General features: G+C 36.7%; 1 protein-coding gene across 2 annotated transcripts in view; it reads left to right on the top strand.

Moving 5' to 3' along the window:
* The window catches only part of CHCHD3 (coiled-coil-helix-coiled-coil-helix domain containing 3), a 301,175-nt gene that overhangs the window by 17,705 nt on the left and 259,230 nt on the right, over window positions 1-24,240 (top strand). The gene's annotated exons all lie outside the window — the stretch shown is intronic.

Raw genomic sequence — 24,240 nt, 5'->3', positions numbered from 1 at the left:
AGATTTGTACCTGTTGTATTCATAAGATATGATGATGATAATAGTAGTAAATAAGAAATAATGTTAAATAACACTTGAAAATGTTTATTATGTGCCACTCTGCTTAATCCTATATATGTCTTAATCTCATTTAATCCTTGCAACTCTATGAATTTACATGAAAAGAAACTTAGTCTTGAAGGGACACTTTGCTTCTAATGTGGAAAGAATGTGATAAACTAGCTGGAGGGTAAGAATGGTCTTTTAGTGATGTCCTGCTTAAGCTTAGAGAGATCCTTTTGTCTTTTAAGTGTTGATTGTTCCACCTTTTTTCCTTATTTGCTATAATTCAGTAGAAAGTCTTTTAACTTCTTGGGGTGATTTCTTAAATTGATACTTTTTAGAGAGTGGGCAGTTGGTGGGGAGGCTTCCTATGCGAAGTTCATGGTATGGCTTGTAGAGCATGATACCGACATTGTGATAAACTCACGCCATGTTGAGAAGTCCATCCATTCCCCTTTCCAGATTTGAGATGAGTGATAAATTCTGGTCCATGCCTAGCCATTATCAACCTGGTCACTGAAAGCTCTTAGAATGCCACTTTGGATTATAGTGGTCAGGCTAGGACTACACTTCCCAAAATGGTAGCTACTAGCCACATGTGGCTATTTAAATATAAGTTAAAATTAATTAAATTGAAACAGAAAACCTAGTCCTTGATTTGCACTAGCCACATTTCAGTGCTCAGTAGCCAAATGTGGCTAGTGGTTACCATTTTGGACTGCACAGATATAGAACATTTCCATTATTGCAGAAAGTTCTCTTGAGCCTCTGGTCTAGGATAGTCTAATGCTTGACATTGTGAGCATAAGCAGATGATTTCAATAATGTGGTGGCTGAGGTTGTGGAATTAGGTAGTTCTGTATGTCTGTGTTTTTGAATCTTGTTTCTTGCCCTTTCCATGTCCCAGCTTCTCTAGGATTGTTGTTAACTAGGCATTTCAGGGAGCACTCGCCTGAGGTATACTACCTTCACCTCAGTCTCTTGCACAGCTTCCCAACTTATATGTTAGCATTGTGGTGGAGATACTGATCCCTTAGACTTGGAGTGCTGGAGGATCATGTGTGCTCCCCCATGTAGCATTCAAGATACTTTCTAAGTGTGCCATAAGGTGAAAAAGACTCAACAAGGCTAATTGGGTAGGCTAAGTGTATGAGTTTCCCTAACCATTCCACTCCAACAAGATTTGGCATGCTATTTTAAAATGATCTTGCCTTTAGATTAAGATTGCAATTGGGCTATGATTGTGTGACTCTCTGATTTATTCCTCCTAGAATTAACAAAATGTGTTTATAAAAGTAGAAGACCGCAGAGTTTATGTTCTCTTCTGTGTTTGTCTCATTTGGGAGTTTTAGTTAGTTTTCAGTAATAGATTTATGATTTATAATTTAGAAGTGTTATGAAATAAATTTTCAATCCTACAAAAATGTATTGATAAAAATGTCACCAGCCATTTTTCATTGTCAAGTAAATTATATATTAAATGAGAGTTGAAATTTTAATATTTATTAAAATGCTTTCTTCCTTATAGGACTCTTATTTAGCAAGCCTAGGTTATTTATCAGTGTAACTATATAGGGAGATATATTTGTTAGACTGAGAGCCCTATGATTTCTGTGTATAGAAACTAAGTTTTGTCATATACCAGCTTCAGGGATTGAACCTGGGACTTCTATGTGGGAATCAGGCACTCATCTGCTTGAGCCACATCCGCTCTCCTATATTTAGTTTTGAGAGTATAATTTATAGTGTAAGAAAGTGAATTCTTCTGAATACTTGACTAAAACTGTTTTTTGCCAAACCTTGAATGAGATCAATGACTCGTTGCAGTAGGTATTTGCATGTAAAGCTGTTTAGGCAAAATAATATACTATGTGACAAATAGCAGATTGTAATGCCACTTTAACAAATGAATGTCCTCTACAGAACTTAACTATGTCCCTGTTGCCTTAAATTCTTTGCTATATTATCTCAATTGATTGGTTTGCTTTTGTACCAGAGAATTCTTTTTAGGCTAACATAAGGTGTTAATGTTGCACATAGTTAAAAATTTACTTTTGATTAACATCTTGCATCTTTGATTATAAAAATTCATGCTGGATATTGATTTTTTCCATTCCACCCTGAACTTTATTTTTTCTGGCTGTGGTGTGGTCAGACCTCTCTTGTTGAGTCTACCTAATGCTGAGGAGACTCTGTCCCAAAATCAATATAAAGAAACCAGGCAAGAAATTATTTTAGGAGGCTATTTCTTCGTTTCCTAAGTTACTAGCAACCGGATGAAAATGATGAATCTGGAAAAAGAGACCGATGAACTCACTTTTTTTTATTATCCCACTGTGTAAGCTTCTTTGTAAATTTCTTTTCACTTTGAAAAATAAGGATTTGCCGATTATGTTAAGTATATCACTGAGATCACTAAGTATTTGGCAGCCTTAACAAATTGCAGTAAACCAATTTGAGCAGGAAATAGCCCTGCCCAAACTAAACAGCCAGTTTAGGGAAACAGATTCATCTGTGTGTTCTATGTATTTTTCTTCAAGAATCTGGTCTTCCTAGTTATTTTTAAATAGCTCTTTTAAGGCTCATTTAGACATAACACTACAGGGAGAGTTCAAAGTAAACAAGCTGGGTTTATTCCTTTGATTCGTATTAAATGAACTGAAGAGCATAACAATGTGTAGGTTTCCAACTTTTTAATATACGGAACTTTGTTGATGTCAGTGTTTCAGATAGGTACTTTTTTGTGTGCAGGATAAATTGCCTGGCAGTTCCTAAAAGCAAGAAATGTATACACTATTGAATTAAAAGTATTAAATTAATTCTCTAATCATAGGTTCTTTAAAAAACCACTCTGCAGCTAATGGATGGTTGAAGAACTCATTTTTAGTTCTATCAACACGTATTAGCATTGCATCCATCTTTGATGTTGAGAAGCTATTAACTTTGTCAATGAATATAGATATAAATATATTTAACATAGCTTATTAAGAAACTACTAGTGTAGTACCCTCCACCTGCTCAGTTACTATTTTTGAATAAATGAATGAATGGGATACAATATATAAGTGGTATAGAAAGTACTGTAGGAATTAAAAGAAGAGTCAGGAGCCCAAGCTGATCATCAGTGGAAGTGAATTTGGACCAAACCTTGGAGCATAAGAGGCGTGGGACATTTTGATGTTGAAGGTATTCTTGGTAGACAGATCAGGAGGTTTATGGATGGTTCTAACCCATGGGAAGGTTGGTACCAAGTTGTTTTATTTTATCCCACAGAGCCTAGGCAGCTGCTGAGCAGCTCCATTTAATTTTAGGGTGCGAGGTTAAAATGTTGCATTAATTGCTGCTTTTCAAATACACTCAGTTATTAATAAAATTTTTATTGCTGTAAAAGCAGTTCAGATTTTGTCATTGATATTCTTATATTCAAGAAAGAAATCTAAATTATAAGAATGTATATTTTCCACTGTAGTACTAAATAAAGCCATTTTCATTTTCAGTGAAAAAATACACAGCCTCATAAACACTTTTATTTGTCCTTAATTGACCCTATTGAAAAAAACCCAAAAAATTGCTCTCAGCTGCTTAAGTCAGTGTATGATAAGAAGATATCTGAACAGGAAAGGTTAATTAATAAAAGTCAGTTAGGTCTTGGAAGGATAATGTAAAGGATGAGTTGTAAACTGGAGAGAGGCAAGAGAAACTGCTACATACTCTAAATTGAAGTGACAAAGGCAGAGAAGGACTTGGGTGGACCCGTGCCTTAAGCTGCATGGTATTCCTTGACCAGTTCTGCAGTCGTCTCACTCTTGTGTAGGCACTTCTACGTCACTTGATTCTTCACTCTTTGTATTGTATTTAATTTTGAGAAACCAGTAAAAATTTGAACACAATATATTTTGATATGAAGAATAGGGCCCAGAAAACTTTTTGTATGTAGCAACAAACCATTGATAGTATAATTTATATAAAATAGTATAATTTATATGAGATATAATATACAATTATATTTTGGTGTATTGAAAGGATTATTGTTCAGTCAACACTGCTGTGGTAGAGGAAAGGAATTATAGAGCATAACATACACTGAAATACTGAGTCACACCTTCTAGTTGTTTACGGTAATTAGGAACTTTTCAGCTTTGATTACCTAGTTAATTGATGAACTACTGGCCTTAGCTGCTGCTTTTTATTAAATCATCAGCAGTACCTGCTCTTGTGATGACTGTAGCATAACTTACTTCGCATTAGAACTTCCTGGAGGTATGCACTCAAATGGGCTAGAAATTCTCCTACTCTTTGGGAAGATACTAGAAAGGAGTAGCTATTTTGTAATGTGCATTGCATGGTGTAGATTAGAATCTTTTGAGCCACAGTCCCTGGGGGGGGGGGGGGGGGGCTGGAGGGGAAGCAACTTCAGTGACCAGGGGAAAAAAGCGAGATGCTATATTAAAGGAACTCTCCTTTTTTTGCTACAGTAGATCTTGGACACCAGCTTTAAAGTGAATTGTGGTGAAAATGGATTTTATATTTTCATCTAACCAGTGTTGTTATTGGGCATAACTATCAAATAAATTATGGATACCACCAACATTATATCAAAAAGATATAAGATAAACTATAAACTCATGCTTCAAAATTTATAAAATAAAGTAATACATTGGTTATATAAGCAGCTCAACTAGGTTGTAAGTATAGCATATACATAAAAAAGTATTATTTTATGATCTAAATTTAGTATGCTAGTTGTAAAATAAATAACAATATTTTTGCCTTTCTTGGAATTTGATAGACTTGGAAGGTTGCCAGATTTCCTCTAGGTTCTTGGCTATGGTACATAAAAGAATTTAAGAACACGCCTGTTTAGTTAGGCCAGTAGTTTATTAAGGAAATGAGAGAAGAGAGTGGAATTGGGAGAAAATAACAGGTTATGGTCCCAGGTATACTTGCCTGCTGGTCTAGGCAGAAAGGGGGGAAAAAAGGCCGATGTAATGTCTGTGCTTGCTTTTTAAACCATTAATTATTCCTCCCACTTGCTAATGTTCGGGAGAAGGGTCTCAGTTGTTTGCTGTTTTGATTGATTACCCCACCTGTCAATTCCATGGGGTGAGGGTGGGGTGAGGTGAGGTTGGGGGGCCCAATAATAAGGCCCCTTGAGAATATCAGGGCTTTTCTTTGATCCTGGATGATCCAGGAAAATGCTCATGGGTTCTTCCAGCTACTTCTGTTGGGGATGGGGTGGGTCTTTCAGAGAATTTCCAGGTGGAATTCCATGGCCATGTTTCATGGCAGTGGATTTCTGCCAGGTTCCAGATTCATCTTTTTATCCCCTAAACTAGCCTCCCTCAACTGGATGGCCCAGATCTCTTAAAATAAATTGCCCAAGTGAGTTTCAAATATACGTTTTCCTTCTGCATGCAGGGGTATACAAAATCAATCCATTGACCTTCCAGCTGTCAAACAAATAGTAGGTTATTGTTGTTGATGATGATTTTTCCTTGTAATAAACAATTTAAAAAGTAAGGTCTGACCCAGCATCTCATTTCTTTCTTTTGCCCTTTCCTGTCTTCTTGGTTTATTTAGAGTTGCAAGCACAATAGTCTGTTGTAGGCCAAACCAGTGCTTCTAAGTCACCCTTTTTCTGTGTTCTGTCCCTGGGGCTACTTGACACTTAGTTGACAGCTGTCAGGGTACTTGAGTGTTCCTTGAAAAGCCTTTGGAATCCATACAATCATTGTGCAGGCAGTTTTAGTAAGGATCTTGAGAATCTTTTCACAGAATTGCTGAGACAGTATTCTGGTTCTGTACACCCTGATTCCTCTGAATAAGTGGTTAATTGAACTGTGAGTTTTAATTAGACAGCATCAGATGGTTGGAGCTTGAAATTACTTTAACTTACAGAGTAGTAGTAACTATCTCCTTACCCTGAAGACATAAGGTACTTAGAACATCTCCAGATTGTTTGGTAGGGAAGGAGTGGTCGTTTACTGACTTTCTTGGCAGGACTTAAGGCTTTTTCAGTTTTAGGGTGCTCTTCTCAGTGAGTCCTACTGCTCTGCTCTTCACCCTGTACACCCCGTGCACCCTTGCTCTTTCTGTTTCTTTTGCTGGTCCACCCCCATTCTTGCTTAGATACCCACATGCCTTGACAACTAACAGCAGATCCTTGCTCTGCATTTTCCTTTTTATGATTTAAAGTTTTACAACTTCTCCCATCCCTCCTGCCATTGCCATAGTTCTGGTCATCATCATTTCTCTTCTGCCTTACTCTAATATTCTCTTTCTTGGGTTCCCTGCTTCCGTTCTTGCATTCCCCAGTCTGTTCTCACATAGCCTTAGTAATTTTTCCAGAGTGGAAAGCCAATATGTCATTCTTCTGTTTAAAATGTGAGGCTCCTGTTCCTTTTGGGATGAAATCCAGATTTCTCTTCTATAGCCAACAAGGCCCTGGACACTCCTATCTTGAGACTATTTTAGTCTCCTATGGCACCTGCCGTTACCTCTCCCTTCATATTTACCTGCTCTGTATAGTCTCAGTGAAGTTCTTGAGCTTGCTTGTACCAATCCTTTTTGGGTCTTTGATTATGTTTTTTTCTTCTATCTGAATACTGTCCCTCCAACTGTCTACCTGAGTCCCACCTGCACCTCATCTGCTTCCTGTTTGTTATTTGGCTAACCCCTGCTTCTTTTTCAGATTCTTGACTAGAAATCACTTACCCTAAGAAGCTTTGCTTGTCTTCCAAGTCTGTGTTAGATGCTCCTCCTGCACTTATCCCATAAAACTGTACTTGGCCGACTGACTTTGATTAACTGCTTTGACTTTGATTAACTGTTTTGTCCTCTCAGGGTCTCCATTCATGGTACATCTTTCTGCACTTTGCCTTGCTTTGGTGTTGAACTCTCTGTGTAGAGGTGAAAAGCATTTTAGGGGTCTGTGTGCTATAGGTGAACAGATAATTAGGCAAAGAGGGATATTTAGAGGGTTGAGGAGGCTTGTCTTCCTTTAGAAACCATTTCAGAATTTCCATATACAACCCTAATATTAGTGCCTTTGACTGGCGTGGTTCATTCGTTAGAATTCCCACGCCTTTTTTTTTTTTAATTAGATAAGTTGTGAGTTTATAAAATAATCATGTATACCATATATATTTTTTATGCATTATTTTTCTGTAAACCTACCTCTCCAATAAATAAAATAAAATAAAAAATAAAAAATAAAAATAAAATAAAATAGACATGGGGTGAAAGTAAATGTAAGCTTGGTATTATGGTTTGAAGCTGTACTGTATCCCAGAAAAATCATGTTCTTAAAGCTAATCCATTCCTATGGTATAAAACTTTTGTAAGCAGGGCATCTTGATTAGGTTGCTTCAGTTAAGGCATGGCCTAGGTTGGGTCTTAAAACTCTTGTTGGAGTCCTTTATAAAAGGGATGAATATGGAGAGAGGGAGACAAAGCCACTGAAGTAAGATGCTGAAGCACAAAACCTGAAAGAGAAGGTAGACGCCGACAGATTTGGAAACACTGATATAGAGATTCTAGTCCCACTCCTAGTTATTAATTTTGTTTGGAAAACAATCTGTATAGACTTACCAAGGTTTGGGGAAGGCTGAAGCAAGTTGGAATTTTCTCTTTGTATCCCTGGAACCCTTTTCACTCTCCTTTTCTATTAGGCCTGAGTTAACCTGACATTAGTCCCTCTTCCCTGGAGTTTAAGGTTAGGAGAATAGTGTCTGGCATGTCTGAACCTAGACCTCTGACTTGGAAAAACACTTCCGCGGATAGCTCTCTGGATGTTTCCTCCCTCCTCTCATCCTGCTGTAAAGACTCTGGGACCCAGAGAGTAGGGTTCCTCTTCCCCATGTCTTCTGTGCTGCTCTTCTCATGCTGGATCTCATCTTCTGGGTCAAATATCATAATTTTTTTCATCCGGAAAGGGTGGTCTCTGTGCTGTCATTCACCTCGTAGAGTCCCTGGGATCAGCTGTTTGAAACCTTGAGGGTTTTGGAGTCTGGAAGCTAAGGAACGTTGAGGTTTGATTTGGCTTCTTGGTAGGGGTTTCTGGAAGGAATATCCTCTGCTTAAGTTCCTTCAGTGACCTGGTGGGGGGAGGACTGAGAGACCAGGGAGCTGCTTCTCTTTCTTAGTAAGTATCAAAGTACTTAATACCAAAAATTAAAAAAGAACTTCTGAGAATTTGGTTAAGCTCGTATAGAGATTTACCCATTGCTTCTCATTTTCACCCCATTGCCATGTCCTACCATAACTGTGATATATGTAACTATTAGATTTACTTTATGTTTTATTTGGTAGTAATGTTAATTTCTTCACATGCAATTAGTACTAATAGTTAGCTGCTGACATAATGTTTGTCTCCTGACTTAAAAAAAAAAGTTCCCCATTTATATTTTATAAGATAAAATATTGATTGCTATATGTTAGCTTTTGGGTAGACCCAAGGAATGGTATGAAAATTAGTTATAATCAGGATAGATTTCTTTAAATCAAGAATATTAAACTAGTATATAAGGTCAACAACTCCCAAACATTTTTTTTTTTGGATGAACAAATTTTTTTAAAATAATTTTTTTAAACAAATCAATTTTATTGATATATATTAATAAAGCATCTCAAACATTTTTAGTGTTTTGTTCAATACAGCCAGCTCAGTTACAGATTCTGGATATCACCCTTTTAATTATTTAAACAAAACAGCTACTTATTTTAACGAACTACTCCAACAGCCTTCAGTTAATTTTCCTTCTTAAAACTTGCACTTTTAGCTAGATGAGATGGCTTTAATTCTCTGTATGCACACTTGTACTGTTGTGGAATTTAAGAGAAGTTCAATTAATTGTGTATAGAGAGGCCAGGACTCAGGAATGATTTTGAGAAGGAAAAAAATGGTTTATTGACGGCCGGCCGGACTCGGGAGCTTTCTGTTTGAATCCCGAGCCCTGAACAAGATTTTCAAACGTCTTTTATACAGAGAGGAAAGGCCAAATGGTCCCTTTGTTTCAGTTCTCAATAGGCTTCAATTAGCATATATCTCTTTCACATCTTAGGTAAGCTTTTAGCAAGGACTCCAGACATTTTAGATAAGCCTTGGTTTTTGCATTTCCCCTAAATACTTAAAGTTTATAGCCCTTGCTTTGTTAAACATTTCCTGGGACTGGAGCCTGCTGTCACCGTCCCTAAGGGCAGGACTGCAGCCTCTTACCGTTCCACACCCACAAGTCAAACAACTTAGTTATTTCTGAAGAGACACAAGTCAAACAGCTTAGTTATTTCTGAAGAGACAAAGAGCCTTCCACCCATAGCCCACATCAGTACCAATAATAAGGCTGATCAACTCTGTCTTCTCTAGTAGGAAAAATGAGACTGGTGAAGCAACTTTTGTCTGATTTCGTGGGACAGAATTGTGTGCACAGATATTCATTGGGCACAATGTTTTCTCTCTTTCTCCCCCCCCACCCCCCGTTTCTTTTCTTAGACAGTTGCTTTAATATTCTATCTCACAAACTTTTTAGAGTGATTATTTTAAGTTCCAAACACTTGTAGTTTTCTGTTCTTTTAATAGCTGCCAATCTAATAGGTACAAGATGATATCTCATTGTAGTTTTGTTTTACAGCCTTTTAAGAAAAGTTTGTGTGTGTATATGTGTGTGTTCACGCATGTGAAGGGATGGTAAGTGTTCATAGAGCTTTTGCCACTAAATTAGTCTGTGATTCAAATGCAAATTTCACTTTGTTGTGATGGAGACTTTGGTAGTTTGATGTTATTTATGAATTCCAAAAAAGTAATTTATTATTTTTGTAAACTGGTCTTTTTCTCTGGGTGTGATACCCTTTGATTGTATTAGATTCAGCTGAGATGTCTAATTGAATTATGTTAGGATTACAGCTTTGATGCATCCATATCATTAGAGTATGGCTCAGGATTAAGTCCCCTTGGGCTGGTAAAACAGTTTCTTACATGGAAGTAGACACATAGAAGCAGATATGCAGGGAGAGAGAGTGCTTCCTAGACAGCCTGGGAAGAGAAATGAGCCTGATAGTCGACCTTGTGGAGAGAACAAGGCAACTGAACCCAGAAAGAAACGAGTCGTAGGGAAAGAGATGAGCCTTATGCCAGCCTACAGCTGAGGTTGGAAGAAGCTGGTACCATGGAGCCTTTAGAGGAAGGAGGAAGGCTGAACCATGGCAGACATCGCTCACCATCTTGCGTCAACACATGGTAACAGACTTCGGGTGAGAAATTCTCTCTTAGGGTACCTTAAGTTGGACGCTTCAGGGTTTTGGTACTGTAAACTACCCCAAATAATTAATTACCTTTATAAAAGCCAACAAATTTCTAGTACTTTGCATCAGTACCCCTTTGGCTGACTAATCAGAGACAAAATGAGATAATGTATGTGCAGTGTATAAGAGATAATAAATGGTCCTTTTTTTTTCCTTCTTTAAAATAACTTCACTGCCACTTTTTGCGTACTCCAGGGTGACTTTTGCCAAAGTGAACTGCTTTATGTTTACTTCTTTGTTCTAACTTGTTTTTCTGTGCTCTTGTACCAACAAATATTTACTTATTTAGTGGGGGCTATGTGTCAGACACTATACTAAGTAATGGGGTTTCAGAGATGAACAGAGTAGAGCAATATGTTGTGATCTGTAATGGAGATACATGGAGGGTTAAGTACCTAACTACCTGGACAGTCAGGATAGAGTTGATGAAAGACGTGGTGATGTTTGAGCTGAGTCATGAAGGATAAGTAGGAATTTAACAATCAGGCATGATGATGTTGGTGGTAGGAGATGATCGGAAGGGGATTTCTTGGGACAAAAATGGTAGATGCAGTAGTTAGAATCATAAGTAGCTTAGTGGTTTCAGGGAATTATAAGTTATATTTATTCTAAATGCAGATACTGGGTAGGAGATGAAATTAAAAGGGGTAGATACAGAAGAAACAACAAAGCTAAGTAGTATAAATTTGCCTCTGTAGGAAATGCCTTCATCTCTATGTCTTTATACCTGATTTTGACTTTTTTTCCCTTTTTTATTTTTGGTGCTCAACTCAAAGGTTGCTTTTGAGAACTTTTCTTGATCCTACTTATCTTGCCTTCCTCTAAACTTATATGATATTTTGAGCCATAAACTCAAAACTCATTCTGTATTTTACTCTTTGTAGTCACTATTTTCTACAATTAAAAAAGTTGCTTATAACTTTCTTAGCATCTTTACTGTATAACTTGCTCCTTGAGGGAGGATACACATCTGAAAACCCTGCCTTCCCCCATCACTTAGTGTCCCTTGTAGCGTCTGTCTCATCTGAACAAAGATCATAGCCTAAAAGTGTTCACCATGTAATTTATCCACGTGAAATCTTGAATGAAATATCACGAAATCATTTAAATAAAACAGTTCTTCTCTGACACTGTATCACTAGATGTAATTCTTTAGTACATTTGCTATTATGTGCATATTTTTCCTTTTCTATGATTGCCAACTATCTGTAAAAATGGGACATTTTAGATTAATGTTCTGGGGAGGCTGATACGAACTGCTTGACCCTGATTTAACATGAATAGTAGAATAGTGGCTGTGGGTGCTGCTTTACCAAAGATCTGATTGTTCATATTATGATTTCTTCAGAGTTTTTGTAACAGCAAAAACATTACATTTGATTTCTCTTTACTTGGCCTGTAGCAGGCAGAGTGTTAGTGCTTCAGCCTGGTACTGGATCAGTGGGTCTTTCTAGATATGAGCGGCAGGACTTAAATTAGATATGAGTGACAGGGCTTATTAGACCATAGAGAGGCATGGGCCTCAGGATTTGGTGGAAGGTTCTAGTCCCAGATTCATCCCCTACCCCCACCCAAAGAGGTTGCTTGGTGACACTTAATAAATAAATGCTCAGCACTTTGGTTTGGTGGAAGGAACTTATATACTGATAGATATCAAAGTCCTGATAGGTGTGAGCCAGGGTCTTTGCCCCTTACTGTGTGTGTGATCTGGAAGCAAGGTGTTAAACTTCGGCTCCATCTAATTTGTAGTGCTTAACAGTGAGGGAGGCTGTGGGCTAAAGCCGTTGTTCTTTCTTGGGTAATACTACATATTGGACAAAGGTCCTTGCAATATGTTTTCCCAGAGATTGGATGGGTATATCTGAAATAATGTTTTTAGAAGTACTCTTCAGAATTAGAATGGGTTTTTGGATTTACTTGGAAACCCAAATACCATTTCCTTTTATTTCCTTTTATTATTTATTTATCCCCCCCACCCCCCCATGGCTTGCTTACTGTCTGCTCTCTATGTCCACTCGCTGCACATTCTTCTGTGTCTTCTTGTCTCCCTTTGTTGCGTCATCTTGCTGCGCCGGCTCTCCGCGGGCGGGGGCCAACTTGCCTTCACGAGGAGGCCCTGGGACGCGAACCCAGGGCCCCCCGTATGGTAGTTGGGAACCCAATCAATTGAGCCAGAGCTGCTTCCCCCATTTCACTTTTTAATGATGAATTTATAAATGAGCTTAGGTACCACTAGGTGTTGGTGCCTTCCTATAGCTCATACAGGTTTGGTTCCTTCTGTAGGAGCTTTCTATGTGGCTTTTGAGAGTACATGAAATTCTTAACTGTGGATTCCAACATTTGGGTTTAACTATTGTCTCCAGGTAGTTCTGGTTGCAACACGAAGTATTTACACACACATATACAAAAATATGTATATATGTATTCATTACCTGTGAAAATAACAGACATTCACAGATATATTAGTATAGACTTAAAAAAATAAACCCTTTTTAAAGAGTAGTTTTCGATTTATAGAAAAATTACATAGGAAGTACAGATTTTCCATATAGCACCCCCCATAATTTTCCCTATTATTGACTTCTTGCATAACTAAAGTCTGTAGTTTACATCAGGGTTCACTCTGTGTATACAGTTCTGTGGGCTTTGATGAGTGCATAATGTTGTGCATTCACCAATATGGTACCATACAGAATTGTTTCACTGCCCTAAAAACACCCTGTACTTCACCTGTTCATCCCTCTTCCCTACCTTCTGTGAATCTGTAGCAACTTCTGATCTTTGTATTGTATCTATAGTTTTGTCTTTTCCACAGTGTCATATAGTTGGTATCATATAGTATGTACCCTTTTTAGACTGGCTTTTTTCACTTAGCAATATGCCATTAATGTTCCTGCATGTTTTTTTTTTTGTGGCTTGATAGCTTTTTTTTTTTAATCACTGAATAATATTCCATTGTATGAATGTGCCAGTTTGTTTATATATTTACCTATTGTAGGGCAGATTGGTTCTTCCAGCTGTTGACAATTTTGAATTAAAGCTGCTGTAAATGTGTAGGTTTTAGTGTGGACATAAATATTCCCTTCTAGAAATGGAATTTCTGGCTTTTATGATAAGCCCATGTTTAGTGTTTTGTTTTTTTTTTTTAAATCAATTTTATTGATCCGTATTAACAAAACATACTATTCATCCTAAGTGCACAGTCATTGGTATTCGGCACAATCACATGGTTGTGCATTCATCACCTCAGTCATAAGCTTCCTAAGAAATGGCCAAACTGTCTTCGAAGTGGCTGTGCCATTTTGCATTCCCACCAGCAATGAATGAGAGTTTGCTTGCTCTACATCCTTAACAATATCTGGTGTTTTGGATTTTACCTATTCTAATAGGTATGTAGTAGTACTTCATTATTGTTTTAATTTGCAGTTCCTATTATGGGCATTGTAAAAGCTTAGTAATCACTCAAGGTTCCCTGCAGTATGGGCTAATGTCAAAGGGAAGCTTCTCTGGTTTGCTCTTTTGACTAGGGCTGGCATTGCTAGACAGTGAAGGCATGGTAATAATTTGCTTTTATAATAGTTTGCATAATTTTGGTTCACTTTTATTTATCTACTTTTCCAAGTGTGATATTTGTAGCTTATTGTTTTTATTTTTTCCTTCTTTCAAGAATGTTACCTATTGCATCCCCCTTTTAAAAATTATTTAATTTTTAAAGAAGCTTTAGATATATAAATGTTACTTCGAAAATATAGGGGGTTCCCATATACCCCAACCCCCCACCCATACTTTTCCCCATTAATAACATCTTTGATTAGTGTGCTATCTTTGTTACAATTGATGAACACATATTGAAGCATTACTACTAACCATGGTCAATAGTTTGTACATTATAGTTTACACTTCCAAATGCACATTTTCATAGGTTTTGAAAAAATGTATATTGGCCTGTATCCTTTATTGCAGTGTCATTCAGAACAATTCCAATGTCCCAAAAATACCCCGTGTTACACCTGTTTTTTCATCTCCCCTCAGAAGGACCCTGTTACATCTATTCTTCCCTCTCCCTTCCCTTTTGGTGACCACTGCCTTTATATTAGTGTTACAAGTTCTTTCATTGCTAGAATAATAAGCCTGCTTTCGTCCACAGTTCCATTCCCCCCTTATGTTTGCTCATTCCTCAAAATTGAAGATTTTAGAATGGTGATTCCCACTCTGTTTCTGATTGAGAGGGGGCTTAGAGCCCATGGGGCAGATGGATGGAATTATCTTGCTTGTAGTTGTAGATGTATTAGTTCAATGTATGTGGAACTAATTTCATGTTTGTCAGGGGACGTATAAGTCTGTTGTGTTACTCTTAAATGTTTAGAAAATAGATAAATTGATAGATATGTATTTGGACAGATAGATGGATTGATAGATGCATCAATAGATGCCTAGAATATTGTTTAATAAATAGAGGCTATTTAAATTATTGTGCTAGTATATTGCAGACTAGATACTAGAAGATCAGACTTCTTTTTCAACCAGCTAGCCATTTTTTCTTGGATAAGTTTTTTTTTATTTTTTAAAAATTTCTCTAGACCTGTATGTTCTTATGACAAATGGTAGAATAGACTTTTTTCTCAAAGGTTCCTTTGAATTCTAATATTTTATGGTTTTATGGAACATTATAGAAATTTGGGCTTTTTAGATATGGACCATTTTCATTCATCTTTTAATTTCACACTGCTACCTGGGCAAAACATGTTTTTAAAGGAATTCTTGCAGCTATATATATTTACCATGTAAGTCATAGTTATATATTCATGTATAGACATATTATAGTTATGAATTTATTTATATCATCTGTGAATGTGTATAAATGGGAATATATTTTTTTGATGTTTTTCTCTAAGCAGTCTGTAGTATACCTTTGTCTAAATATTCATTCATATATGTGCATATATGTCTAGATCTACTATATAACATTTGAAAATTAGATAATATAAAAATAATCAGTGCAAGAATGTCCACTTTTCAAAATTTGTTGCTTTAAAATTATTTATATTTCATTATTTGGATATGATACTTAGAATAACTTGACCTATAGAAAACTGCTCTTATCAGTTTCTAGATTAAAAGAAAAAATTGGGAGTGGATGTGGCTCGAGCTGTTGGGCACCTGCCTCCTACACAGGAAGTCTGGGTTTGATTCCTGGTGCCTGCTAAAGAAGAAGAATAATGAGCAGACATCAAACAAAAACAATGAGCAGAAACAATGAGCAGACAACAAGTGAAAAAAACAATGAACAAGACAACAAGCAAACAGCAAGCAAAAAAACACAAAATGAGCAGGGAGTGGGTGTGGCTCAAGCAACTGGGTATCTATCTCCCATATGGAGGTCCCAGGTTTGGTTCATGGTGCCTCCTACAAAAACAAACAAACAGACGATGAGCAAAAAAAGAGCATGCAACAAGTGCAAACAACGAGCAAAAATAATGATCAAATAGATGAGGGCACCATGGTGGGGGGGATAAAGAAAACCACTGCAGCGAATTAATGAAAAACTGGTAATTACAGGGTACCATCAAGTATGGTAGGTCTAAATTTAATATACCAGATGTGTTTTGGTTTGTGGGGGGTATGTGTGCTCTCTCCCATACTGTTTGCTTGTCCTGTTTTGGGCCTGGAGCATGTGATATTATAAACAGATACTGCCTTGTGAAATGCAGCCTCAGTAGGTAGAAGCACGCTGTTGGCTTGCAAATGCCTTTTCAGTGCTTGGAGAAGTTTAGAGCTGACAGGTGTAATGTGGTTAGGCTTTCCAGCTTGGCTGAAGTTTGTTCCTGAAGGATCTCTTTGAGAACATTGCCCAGCCTTCTCCTCTGTGCTTGAAATACTGTGTTTTATGAAATCTTAGGTGCCATCATTATAGTATATGCCATTATTTTATGTTCCACTAAGAAATAACCTTGACAATTAAGATAGGATAAAATGCTTTCTTATCTGTTAGAATTTTCATTTTATATTTATCAAAGGAAACTAGATAGAAAGGAAAATTTAAGACAATTAAAGATAAAAAGAAATATATTGGTTAAGAGATCCTTGAAACATGTTCACATTGAGTCCAAATCTTCGGAATCACTTTCCAACTCCAAGTTGTCCTTGTCAGTGTTTTTCCATACTGTCATCCTCTTTGCCATTAACAGAGCTAGTGATGTAGCATTTCTATATTTTTACATCATGTAGAGTACTCTAGGGTTTTCTCCCAGCCTGTTGACACTCATTCTGCGTGTTGCTCTTGCTTTCTTGACCTTAAATAGACAGCATCATGAACTATATGGTTGCTAGCTGGCCCACAGAGACAGTAAGATCCCATCAATTTCAGAGATGTGAAAATATGACTAAGTTTGTGTTTTAAAATAGTGGAATATGGCAGCATTGCATTAGCTGTGAGAGGGACTTTAACCATCATGGCCCATAGGTTAATAGTAGGGGTCTAGAATATGGAATATTTTTCTTTAGCCTAAATATTTCACACCACAGTTATAGATACTGTTTCACATTCAGGCACTGTTGTTCTCTAGCCATTTTAATATACAGCCCTTTTTTTCTCTTATATCGAGAGCCTTAATGGAAAGTCTAACCACAGTAGCCCTGTCCTCTGTTGAAACATCTTGCAAACACCAGACATAATTTGCCCTTTAAAATTCATAATTATGTGTAAATTATGAGGAATACAAAGATGAAAGAGGCTCATTGCTCTAAGGTGTTGATGATCTAGAGGGGAAATGGGAATAAAAACAATTGAAAGTAATGCAGCATAGTGTTGTGGGTCTTACTATGGATGAGAAAGCATTTACTGTGCGTTATTACGTAAGTATATGTAGGGCTTGTCCTACCATCTTTTTTTCCTTTTTTTGTTGTTGCTTTTTATTTTTTAAGGTGAGAATCTACCTTAATAAAGCTTATTAATAGAACTGAAAAACTAGATAGTATAAGATTATTGGGCACTATTTCCCCTAGATTTATTGTTTGCCTTCAGTAAATTAAAATAAATCATGTGTCTAAAGAAATAAGATAACTAAATGTGCATGGTCCTGGATTGGATCTGGACCATATTTCTTTATTTTTTCCTTTAAAGGATTTGGATGGACAGTTGGGGAAATTTGAAGGAGGTCTGTAGATTGTGACTGTTAATTTTGTAATTTTGATCATTGTGTAACAGATGGTCCTTGTGTATTGGAAATGTACACTGAAGTGGATAAAGGCATCATGTTTGCAACTTACCATCAGTTGTTTCAGAAGAGAATAATAAATGTGTGTGTATAGAAAGAATGAAAAAATGTATCTGATAAAATGTTAATTGGGAAATCTGGTTGAAGGTACATGTAGATATTTTGTACTGTTCTTAAAACTTCTGTAAGTTTGAAATGATTTCAAAATAAAAAGTTACAAAATAGAAAAAATTGATAAAATATCATGTGCTCAGTATTTAGGTCAATACATTTATTTTAATGTGGTTTTAGGGCAGATTTATGCATATTTAAAAAAAATTCCAGTCTTTGACAGAAGCTTGTAAAACATCTTCTGCCTTACTCCTTGCTTTCAGACACTTTGGGGAGTATTTGCAAATATGTTTCTGTTTTATTACTGTTCTCCAAGTATTCTGTTATTGTTGTTATCCTTTGATAGTTAATTCTCAATTATTTATGAGTAGCTATTCAGATGATTTAATTCTGTATGGAGATCTCCTCTATTTGCTTTCTGAACTACCCTTTCTGATCCCTGTTTCCTTCCTGCCTCTTTACTTCTGCCATGTCACTCCTTCTTCATCACCCCTCTCTCACTTGTCACCCCTGCTTTCCCTTCCATCCATTTCCCTGATTGTCCCTGTGGAACTCGAATCATTTGATATTTAACCACATTCAGTTTTGCATGTTGTTATTTTACTGTTTTATGTTGTTCTCAGTGATGGATTAAAGCTGTTGTTCCCTTTTGGTCATTTAAGTTTATGGGTACATATTATCTTTTCAGCCCAATGTCAGACTTCTGGTGGTATGCTTTACTCTTTTTTTTAAAAATAAAATTTTATTGAGGTATATCATTCATACATGCATATACATAAACACATTACTTTTTTATTTCCCCTGAATTTATCCCTCATTTCGTGGTTGATATCTTTTTTTTTAAAAAGATTTATTTCTCTCCCCTTCCCCACGCCCCCCCTTCCCCCCCCCCCCCCATTGTCTGCTCTCTGTGTTCATTTGCTGTGTGTTCTTCTGTGACTGCTTCTATCCTTATCAGTGGCACTGGGAATTTGTTTCTTTTTGTTGCATCATCTTGTTGTGTCAGCTTTCCATGTGTGCGGCGCCATTCTTGGGCAGGCTGCACTTTCTTTTGCGCTGGGCGGCTCTCCTTATGGGGTGCACTCCTTGCGTGTGGGGCTCCCGTACGTGGGGGACACCCCTACGTGGCACTGCACTCCTTGCGTGCATCAACACTGCGCATGGGCCAGCTCCACATGGGTCAAGGAGGCCCGGGGTTTGAACCGCGGACCTCCCATGTGGTAGGTGGACGCCCTATCAGTTGAGCCAAGTTCGCTTCCCAAGTTGATATCTTTATAAGGTGGTTGCTCCCTAAGTAATTACTAATGGGTATCTCTTATTGCATCTCAAACTTTAAAGCTAACTGTGTTTGACTTTTGGTTTATCTGTATTCTCCCCTTCTTCTAGCTTCCAACCTCTGAGGATTTTAATTTTGCTTGCATTAGTTGAAAGAAAATTTTAATAATTTAAGCTGATTTGCTTACTATTTTTAATTCGGACATAACGAGTAAACAAGGATTTGTTTTCCCATCTGTATTTAGACTTATGGTTGTTGAACAAAAAACCCTTTCAACATAACTTATAAATGCATTATCCTCTGTGGTAAAGATAAAGTAATGAGACTGATTTTTGCTTGAGGATACATGCCATTTGCGCCTTAAATGTAACTTATTTCTTTTCTTGTGGATTCAAAATGGAGTATCTGTTCTTGAATGACAAAAACCCAGATGATTATGTGAAGTAATGAGCTGTGGCTCTTTGGGTTTGGTTTGTATCTTGTCATTTTGATCGGAATTTAAAAAAAAATTACCTAAGGGCAAGATATTTTATAAAGTTATGATTATCAACCATAAAATGCCCTCTTTTGACTAATTTTTTTCTCTGAAAAATTTTTTTGGTTAAATCTTTTAAAGATGTCTTTTGACTTACTTACGTATCTTTACCATAGTCTGGCACCATCTAACATTTGATTCATGCTCTTTCATAAAAGGTCATCCTACCAACCCTTAAAATAATTTGCAAATGATCAGACCAAGGTTGTGAGAAGTATCAACGCCTGGATTGAAGCTTGGGTCTGTACTCCAAATCGGTACATTCTACTAGATCAGAGGATCTTAACCTTTTATTTTTTATTTTTTGGTGCCATGATCCCATTTGGCAGTTTGGTAAAGCCAATGGGTCCATTCTTAGAATAGTGTTTTGTGGTTTGTTTTTTTTTTTTTCCCTTAAACTTTTTATTTTGAAAGAATTTCAAACTTACAGGATAGTGGCAAAAATAATACAAAAGCCATACAGAGAACTTCAGCCTGCCATACCCCCCCAGGACCTCAGATCTATCAGTTTCAACTTTTTGTCACATTTACTGTATATTCTTTCTATCCATTTATCTATTTTTCTAGCGGTTTTCTTAATATGTGATAATAGCTTGTATATGTCATTCTCCTTGACCACTTAATTCTGCAATGTACATTTCCCAAGAACAAAGACATTTATTTATGCAACTAAAGTACGGTTACCAAGTTCAAGAACTTTAACATTGGCATAAAGTTTTCAGTCTGTATTCCAGTTTTTTCATATGTCCCAAAAATGTCCTTTTGGGCCTCTTCTCTGCCATTATTGGATCCAGTCCAGGAGTATGTATTACATTTAATTTTTATTGTCTCCTCTTTATTTACTCTCTTTTTCTTTTAAGTTGTGGAAACATGCAACTTAAACTTCTCCATCTCAGCCACTCCCAAGCATAGTATTCAGTAGAATTAATCAAATTCACAGTGCTGTGCTACCCAGGTGGTAAGGGTAGCACAACATAAACATAATTGGTATAGAGTTTTTGTTCACCCCAGACAGAAACTCTGTACCCATTATGCCTTAACTCTTCATTCTCAGAATCGTGTTTTTAAATACATAAAATATGTAACATTACAAAGGAAACTGATTATATTAACATTTTCAAAATAGTAATCACTTTTGTAATAAAATAATATGCTTACTTATTGGCGCATTAAATATCAGTATTTGGTGTTGGGTATGTTAACGATTGTTATTTCAAAGTAGTAATGGGCCCAAATGATATATTTTTAAAATTTCATTTTTGTTTTTACAAATTAGATTTTGAGATGTTTGTAACTAATGTAATGTGTTTTGAAAATACCTGATTTCTGTTAGTGACAAAATCACAGGTACTGTGACTAACCCTGACTGATTTTAGGCCATCACTCTTAATTGAAGGTAATGCTCACTTCATCTGGAAGTTAGTGAAAATAAAGATGCATTTCTTTCCTCTGTCCTAGTTTATGGACCTCTTGAATTCTCAGATTAAGAACTCTGCATTAGATCGTGCTGTCTCACCTGTCAATATGTATTTATGACACCTGCTGGTCCTGGCACATATTAAGTACTTGGTAAAAGTTGAATAAACACATTGCAAAATCAGAAATATATGCTGAAGGGAGCCAGTGTGGCTCAAGCAGTTCAGTGCCTGCTTCTCACATGGGAGGTCCCGGGTTCCGTTCCTGGCGCCTCCTAGAAAAAAGAAAAACAACAAGCAAAAAACAAAGGAAAAAAACAACTCAGGGGAGCTATTGTGGTTCAGTGATTGAGCACCAGCTTCTCACATACAAGGTCCTGGCTTCAATCCCCAGCCCCCAGTACCTTAAAAAAAAAAAAAAGTGTATATATATGTGTGTGTCTGTGCGTGCTTACAATATAAGACCTCATTAAAAAAAGGAAGAAGTCATACATTTTTTGTGAGATTTTAAGGGTGTAAACTAGAGTTCACTGTGATTTTAAATGGTTAGAATCTATGATTTTAAATTAATTTGTATTTCTTAGGAGTCCAGTCAGTTCTTAGCTTCCCTTTCCCCTAAAAGTAAAAAGATTATATTGGAGTTAGGTATTTTCTTTTCTAAAAAGACAGTGTTCTGTATTTTAATTCTTTTTGGGAAGTTTGTTTTAATGAGGGTGACTGACTGTCCTAGAGAGCTACAGTTTTCCATCATTGATGACTGGTAGATAGGGCATAGACAGAATCTGAAATAGTTCTGTGATGTACAGGAGCACTGAAATGGCAGAGCTCTTGTGCACATCATGTAAGCCTGAAAAGGTTTGTTTTATTGCTTTTTACCTGGGGAGTCTGAATCTTTTCATCACTTGTCAGACCCGACACCTTAAGTGTATTGTAGTTGCTTCCATCCTTGCCTAAAGTCTAATTCTACTAGTTCTTTTGTTAGTTAAATGGGAGGTAACCACTTAAAAGCATTTTATTTCTTTTTTTAGATGGAGGATAAGTAGGCTGTTTTCTTTTAAACTGTTAAGCTTGCTCTAACTCTGTTATAGCTCCAGAGATGGATGGTTCTGACAGGAAAAGTTTCAGAGGGAGGAGGGAAGAAAAAACTACTTAGTACATTTGCTACTTAACAGGCTTGACCCCCTTCCTTACTGTGTCCCTCCCCTACCAAGTATAGCCGAAGTATGTGGCCTTGCTTGTGGGGTCAGAGCACATAAGGGCTTGGGGAGCCACTCTTATGTGCCCCAGCCTTGCTCTTTGGCCATGTCTCTCATGCAGGGAGAGTGTTTGCTACTGTTCAACTTCGTTGATTCCCCCAAGTCTGCCATGTAGATATATTTGCTGGACTTTTCTCCTGCCATATAGGTTCTCTCCCTCTGCCTCAATCTCTAATTTGTTATTTTTTGAATCATTATCAACATTTATTTCATGGACATAAGTTTGCAAAATGTTCTTGGCCTGACTATTTATAACAAACTTTTGCTTACGAGAGGGCTGGAGAATACTGTTAACTCCTGATTATTTGAGAACAGATTTTTAAAAATTTGGCTTATAAGTTGGATAGTAATATTTTTTTTCTTTTAGTAGGTCTTTTATAATGATTTATTTTGATAACTGCTTCCTCTTTCCCCCCTCCCCCATAACTTTAATTTTGCGCCATCCTGTTAGGAGACTTCTGAAACCTAAAAACATAAGCATTTAATCAATTTTAGGTAATGTTTGAAAGAATATATATCTGTATTTTGTACCATTCTAAAAAATATTTACCAACAGGTGGCTTTTAATTTCTGTGAACAAATCAACCAAGGCAATAATTATTTAAATATTTTCTTTCAGTGTCTGAATTTGAATGCGCTTTAGTCCTTCAGTGGTTTATCTCACAGTTGAATGCTGCTACCCTGCCATGGTGACTGACATTTATATAGTTAGAAATTTTTATTAATAGTCATGTTTAATTTGTGCCAATAATGGATGATTGGTTAAAATCTGGAAACATATGGGAAACTGATGATGAAAAATAGATTAATGAGCATCATAAAAATGATAGTTCTGAAAATTAGCTTCAGAATGCTGTTTCACCAGATCAGTAAACTGTATTCATTTCTCATATAACATATTGAGGTTTGTCTAATATTTAAGCACTTAATGTTAAAAAGAGAGAAACATGGTGGTTACTATATTTGCTTTTGCCTGTCATTTACGAAGAATAAAGATTATCCTCCCAACAGTGTTTTTTTTTTTTTTTTAAGATTTATGTATTTATTTCTGTCCCCTTCCCTTCCACCCTGGTTGTCTGTTCTCTGTGTCTATTTCCTGTGTCGTCTTCTTTGTCTGCTTCTGTTGTTGTCAGTGGCACGGGAATCTGTGTTTCTTTTTGTTGTGTCATCTTGTGTCAGTTCTCCATGTGGGCGGCGCCATTCTTGGGCAGGCTGCACTTTCTTTCGCACTGGGCGGCTGTCCTTATGGGGCGCACTCCTTGCCCGTGGGGCTCCCCTACGCAGAGGACACCCCTGCGTGGCAGGGTACTCCTTGTGCGCATCAGCACTGCGCATGGGCCAGCTCCACATCGGTCAAGGAGGCCCAGGGTTTGAACCGCAGACCTCCCATGTGGTAGACGGACCCCCTAACTATTGGGCCAAGTTCACTTCCCCCCAACAGTGTTTTTGCACTTGCAAATAGCCCTCTCAACTCTTCTTTATCTCATCATTTAAAAATGAAAATACAAAAGCTCCAAAAATAAATCAGTTAATTTGCTTTAAAATTATAAAAATTATGAACACTAGATCATGAAAGCATTGCTTGTCTATTTTTGATACCATAGCAGGCCAGTAAATCTCAATCTATACTTTACAATGTGGATCCAGACCAAAACAAAACAAAACAAAACAAAAAAATAAAATAGTATATTTTTGAATTTTTTGCCTAATTAAAGACTGGAACAAGTTGGATTTTTTCTTGATATATTGTAAATGTTAGCAGATAGTTATTACATTAGCATTTGTCATAATTGTAATAGTGTTAATTTAAAATAAAATGTTTTAAACTTAAAATCACTTTATCACAATATCCAAATTGCAGAATGCTTTAAAAATGATGAAAAGTTTTTTGAGATTTTATTATTGTTGGAGAATTTGCAATTCTAGAAGAGGTGAGAAATGCAGGTGTCTCTTGGAATGTGTAATAACCAGGAAGAAGAATTCTGGATTGAGAAGTGAAACTCTTATTAGTTTCTGCATCAGGAAAATGTGTACACATTGGCACAGACCAGAGTCAGCTTTGAATGACTTAACCATTATATTGGCCCTG

Source organism: Dasypus novemcinctus, chromosome 5 (genome assembly GCF_030445035.2).
Source record: "Dasypus novemcinctus isolate mDasNov1 chromosome 5, mDasNov1.1.hap2, whole genome shotgun sequence".
In the NCBI taxonomy this organism is placed as follows: Eukaryota; Metazoa; Chordata; class Mammalia; order Cingulata; family Dasypodidae; genus Dasypus; species Dasypus novemcinctus.
The sequence above is the reverse complement of the archived record's forward strand: the minus strand, read 5'-3'. Positions and strand labels throughout refer to the sequence as shown.